This window comes from Patiria miniata, unplaced genomic scaffold (genome assembly GCF_015706575.1).
Source record: "Patiria miniata isolate m_02_andy unplaced genomic scaffold, ASM1570657v1 HiC_scaffold_7, whole genome shotgun sequence".
Lineage (NCBI taxonomy): Eukaryota > Metazoa > Echinodermata > Asteroidea > Valvatida > Asterinidae > Patiria > Patiria miniata.
In genome coordinates this window covers 29,645,307-29,651,476 of record NW_024037074.1, presented here as the reverse complement: position 1 = coordinate 29,651,476, position 6,170 = coordinate 29,645,307, and positions in this window count along the sequence as shown.

Here is a 6,170-nt window from a genome sequence, read left to right as displayed (position 1 = left end):
TGTACAATTAATGTCACTGTCCTGTGGGTGTTCAGTACAACAGCTCTACCACGGTCTGTGGCAATTACAACACACATTTGTAGGATACTCTCCTTGAACCTCATGTCCTCATTTGTGTGTGTGTGGTACCACAGGATATCGAAGGTACCACACACATTTATGTGGTACTCCCTTCCAATTCCACTGACCTGTGGTATAGTTTGTGTGATATTTATTTAGTACAGTACAACAGAAGTACCACAGGATGTCGAGGATACCACACACCTCCTCCAATTCCACTGACCTGTGGTAGTTTGTGTGGTATTTAGTAAGTACAACAGAAGTACCACAGGATATTGAAGGTACCACACACATTTATGTGGTACTCTTCTCAAATACTACTGTTCTGTGGTACTTTGTGTGGTACCTACATGTACCACAAGAATACCACAGGACCGGGATATCCACCGTTGGCATTACCACATAAATTTGTGTGGTACTCTGGTGATATATACTTTTCCTGTGGTAATTTCTGTGGTAAACATATGTAACACAGAAGTACCACAGGAATACCACAGGACATTTTCGTAAGGGTTCAACTCAGTAGATTTTGCGGAACGTACATTTTGAGGAACCTGTTGAAGTTTCAGCTCAGTAGAAGATGCGTACATTTTGAGGAAAATGTATGCGCTATGTTTTGATTCTCGTAATGGATTTCCGTCCCTAAACGTACGTACAAGAGCGTGCCCGCCGGTATACCATTTAAAAAAGAAATTTTTGCTAGGGTTATTCGAACGATTTCAAAGAGAATTTGAAACACGTGTTATCTTCACTTTCGACATTGCACAGTTTTTGTCATTAAATAGGTACTTGTCCGGGCATTGCAAATGATCTCACGTAACTTCAACTTAAATTTGCTGAATGCTGACATAATTATGTTTACCTCATTTGGTGATGAAATCGCTCGATTCCAAACTAGTAAATCCTAAAACAAAGATATGATTGAGTCCAGTCAGAGCCTTTGGAGAACACATTTCGTTTGAAATATAAAAAAAAAATCAATCCTTAATCTTAGAGATATTTTTTGCGGTGTTTACGTGAAAAACTCAGCTATGCCTCCCCTACCAGCCCCCAAATTTTCTCAGATCGAATTTTTAATGACTCATTTTTTGGGGGTATTATTTTCAGCTAGCAATCTGCTCGACTGTCGAGGATTCCTGTCCTGATAGAATTCCAGCACGTTTACTTCAAGGTGAGTGAATGTTATTTGATAATTGTTTTATTCAAGCATCACCATAGAGCGATGATTTGGTGGGAGACTGTATCTTTCTATGTGCATTTTGTTCATTGCTGGGTCAAAATTATAACAGAAAAACGTCACTCGACAAAATGAGGGACCCCCTCCCCTATCACCACCGTGGAGCTGTGCCTGACATTTTGGCTAATCGCAGGCCAGACATACCTTTTTGGAACATAGTTTTTAATCAACGTGTGATTGAGGTCAGGAAGATTATTTCTGACGCAATAATTCGGGCGATTCACAATGTAGTGCGCCACCAAGAGTTTGCCGTGCAGGCAGTCAAGGGTGCACTGAACCAATTCAAGCCCCATTGAAAACACTGTCAAATTAACAAAGTTCAGGGCCAAATAGCATGCAAGCCGAAATCACTTGGGTTTCTTAAACAAAAATTTAATTATTGTCTTGTCCTTCATCTTTTTATTTCTTTTCAATTTTGGTGAGACTAGCCAGTTACATTTTTAAATATAAATACCAAAACAAAATTACCTCCCGAAAAGTGATTGTTCCCAAGCCTGCATGTAGCCATTTTACAAGTGGCATCCTTCCACTTTTTCAGGCAAATAAGACCATTTTTTAACCGTAATTTATCAAGTCTGTGCTCAGATGGAAGCCCCCAATACCAGGGAGTTGAACCTTGGCCATATTTACACAATTCCACCGTTTCTAAAGCCAAATGGTCTCCGTTTTCGAAAGAAATTGTGTGGGTACCTTTTTATGCTAATGAGCTCGCTTAGAAATTCTCACTTGAATTAGTTCACTGCACCCTATATATATTTTGATTTTAATTACCTGACACAAAATGAATACTAAAAAAAATCAAGAATGAATCCAAGACCTCAATTGTAGAAAAAAAAATTAAAAAGTTGATCCACTGGCCGTCAGTTTTAAACCAGCACACATACAGAATCTGCAATGTCTTCAGAAATATGCTAGCATCATTTAATAATATGCTAGCATCATTTAATAAAGTTCTATTTTTTCCAAATGTACGTGGGTGTTTAGGTTGTTGGGTGAGCTCATGAGAAAAATGTTCGTTTGTTCGCTTGTTTTCTACGATTTTTGTTTATTATTTAAATATTTAATTCCTTTTTGTGGAGTGGGCGTGGTTATCTTGAAAAAAGGTGGCAGGGGAGGAAATGTTTAAAAGTCATTGAATATTTTACTTTATAGCAGGCTCATGTCTTCAATGAATACCCCCAATCCACCACACCCCACCCCCGCAACAACCACCCCCACGTCCGTACCCCCTTCAACAACATCACCCCCCCCCCACACACACACACACACACACACACTATTCCAGTTAGGGTTACGTTTCATAAGTTATCTTCCGTTAGGGTTAGGATCTGTTAGGGTTGCCCTCCGTTAGTGATACGGTGCCTTAGGGCTGCCCTCCGTTAGGTTTATACCCTCCGTTAGGGTTGAAGTTGGCCTGAGCTAGGGTTATATAACTATTGCCAATTTCATAGTCTGAATATCGTGTACATCAATTACAATTATGCACTTTGGATGAGGCAATGCCCTGTACAGGCCTTCTTCTGTTCACAATCCAGAAAACTGTCTCCCAAGATAGTTCCCAAGCCTGCATGTAGCCATTTTACAAGTGGCATCCTTCCTCTTTCTCAGGCAAACAGGACCCATTTTCAACCGTAATTTTATCAAGTCTGTCCGCAGATGGAAGCTCCAAACACCAGGGAGTTGAACCTTGGCCGTATTTACACAATTTTTAAAGTCATACGGTCTCCATTTTCAAAAGAAATTGTGTGTGGGGGTACCTTTTATGCTAATGAGCTCGCTTAGAAATTTTCACTTGAATTAGTTCACGCACAGAGCCATGTTTGACCTCAGTTTCTTGTCCCGAGGTCACGCACGCATGGCCTGAAAGCCTACGCGAGATTTTACGAGACCGTCACGAGATTACAGAAAAAAAGCGGTCCGTTTTTAGATTAGTCATCTTCAGATTTCCAAAGATGTTTTTTTTCGGCAACACTGTCAATTTTAGACTCCGCGACATTCTTTTCAGAAAGCATATCTGTCATTCGAATTCGACAAAGAGCGGATTCGTCTTAAAATAATCCGGCAATGCTCGACAAAACTGTTACCTTCACTTTCGTCCACGGGAAATGAATTCCCTTTAATGAGAATGTTTTTAAAGTGAGGCTTTCCGAACTTGATCAGAGATGTTTGAGAATATGAACTCTTTACAGTGTTCACATGTTAATATGTATGGATTTCTTTTTATTTTAAAACGGCGGCAAATTTCACAGAAAGCCTAAAGTGAGTCATTTGACGAATTATCGTAATGAATGAGTCATTTTATCTGTGTAGTGACACACTTTAAGCCACATGTGCCATTACCGGACAAATGACTCATTTTTTTCACTTTGGGTTTTCAAAAGTCTAACTCTAATACCCATTTTTACTGACCCCAATATCGTTTTATCTCATCTTCCCCCTACTATTTTCAATAGTTTTTGTATTTCAAATGTATTGTTCTCTTTACAGATGAAGAATTGCGTGCTAACCATTATTTCAATTGCCCTCCTTCTGGGTAACTCTGTCAAGCTCCAAGCTTCCGATTATACTGGGCCGGTTCCCTCGGATGGCGATGGTCCTGCGTCTCAGGTGTGTCAGCAGTGCTGCCAGGGACCTGCCGCATTACCCGGCATACCAGGTCTGCCTGGGCCAGCAGGACCGATGGGGCCGTACGGTCAGCCGGGGTCAAAGGGCGATGCAGGTCAAAAAGGTGAGATTGGCCCGAGTGGACCTATGGGTGAGCGGGGAGCACCTGGGAACACTGGGTCTAGAGGTAATGATGGATTTGGCCTACCTGGAAAGATAGGTCCTAGAGGTCTACCGGGTTTAGTTGGTACAACCGGGGAAACTGGTGTCAAAGGTCAGAAGGGTGAGCCAGGGGAGACACCAGACGACTCCGACCACAGCGGGTGGCATTCACCGTAAGGAGGACGGGCCCTTCGGATACCGTTACGAGTCACGACTCCAATTTGCCCTTCGATGAGACCGAGACACTTCTACCGCGGGTACCGGCTTCGATCTCGAGACCGGTACATTTACCTGTAGAGTGCCCGGCACCTACGTGTTTACGTTTTCTGTGCTCCAATACACTCCAAGCACTACCCTTACCATTTGCCTAAATGAAAAAAACGACGTGGTTGTCACTGGCTACAGCAGTGATTCAGGTAGTCAAGAGCAGGTGTCTGGGAGCGCAGTGCTGGTTCTACAGATAGGGGACACGGTGTATCTAAGCATGGTCGGTAGGGCGGGTAGTGATTTCCGTGGATACACCTCATGTAGTGGCTTCCTCTTTTACGCAGAATAATACACATTACATTTCCCATAATAAGTACTCCTATACGTAATCAAAAACTTTGGCGATGAAACGCTTATGCCATTGCTCATTCGTTTTCCAGAAACAAATAAAGCGATAAGGAATAATAAAATCAAATAATTTGGATATTGTCATTAGATTAACGATCGTGTGTCGTGTTCTTCGTCATTTTTATGTTAATAAGGCAAACACGACATTAACTGTCAATACATTATTAATTGAGAGATATTCATGTAATGCATTATGCCTGTGCAGAAAATACGGACAAAGACTGCTGGGTTACGGGGGTATTTGTACACTATCCTGTGTTCATAAATACCTCAGACAGTTGAACACTCCATTTTTTTGCTAGAGGGATGTTTCAAAAAGCATGAAGTGAACTTGTTGAACAAAATCAGGATTTTTTGAACGAATTATTTGATTTTTTTTTTACAAAAAGGTATTTATGAATGGGAATAAGTATGTGCTCGGTCGGTATTGATCACTCGGGTCGGCTCGGGTAATTATCAGCACCCAGACTCTAAACGGTCTTAAACAGAGTGATAAAAGCCTCTCAAGCACACATTTATTCCCTTAATATAAAGTTTGTAATCGTTGAATTTGAACAGCACCCCCATTAAAAGTATTGCACGACTCCCCTCCCCCCCCCCCCCCACCTCCACACTTCCCCCATCCCACACCTATTGATTTCACGGAGTGAAGGAAATATTTTAATGAAAATATATTGGATATTTCATTTATATCAAATTTGTTCAATTATGAACAGGGTTAAAAATAATAACGACTGTCAAACGGACATTGATACTAGCGGATACAGATATTTTTTTAATCGAATTTTACGTCCTTTTTTCCATGAAGATATTTCTTTGAGGATTTTCTTCTTAACTGTACACGACATTAACGTGAAACTTAGAACAAACCTGAAACCTGATCCCAGGCGTGTAATATTACTCTGACGTCATGATGTCGTCATTGGCTATCAAATTACAAGCAATTTTGGTTCAAAATACATGTATTACTATTTCCTATTATACAAACAATGAATGTTTGTGAGTGCAATGGTAAGAATAATTTCATGAGATGACAGATGGAATGTTCCATTCCACGAGGCGAAGCCGAACATTTCATCTGTCACCAAATGAAATTATTCTTTCCATTGCACGAACGTGAAACGTTCATTATTTGTTTTGTATAACACCTGAAAAAAATCCCTGTCATCTTATTGGTTGTTTTTTAATAGCCAATTTATTCAGGTTAAAAACTGTTTAAAAGTTCGACAAGTTCATCATATTTATGTTAATGCAAACTGTTCAACAGGTTGAGAACAATCATATTAAATTTATCTCGATTTAAAACAGCGCCACCACCAGCAGCAGCAGTGACACCGTGCAATGGAAGTTCTATTCAGCGTGCACTTCCATTGCACTGTGCGCTGCGCGCCACGCGCGCGCAGTGCGTTGGTATGAATAATTCAATGACATGTGAACAACGATCCACCAATCAGATGACAGGGATTTATTCAAGCGTTGTATAACATTTTAT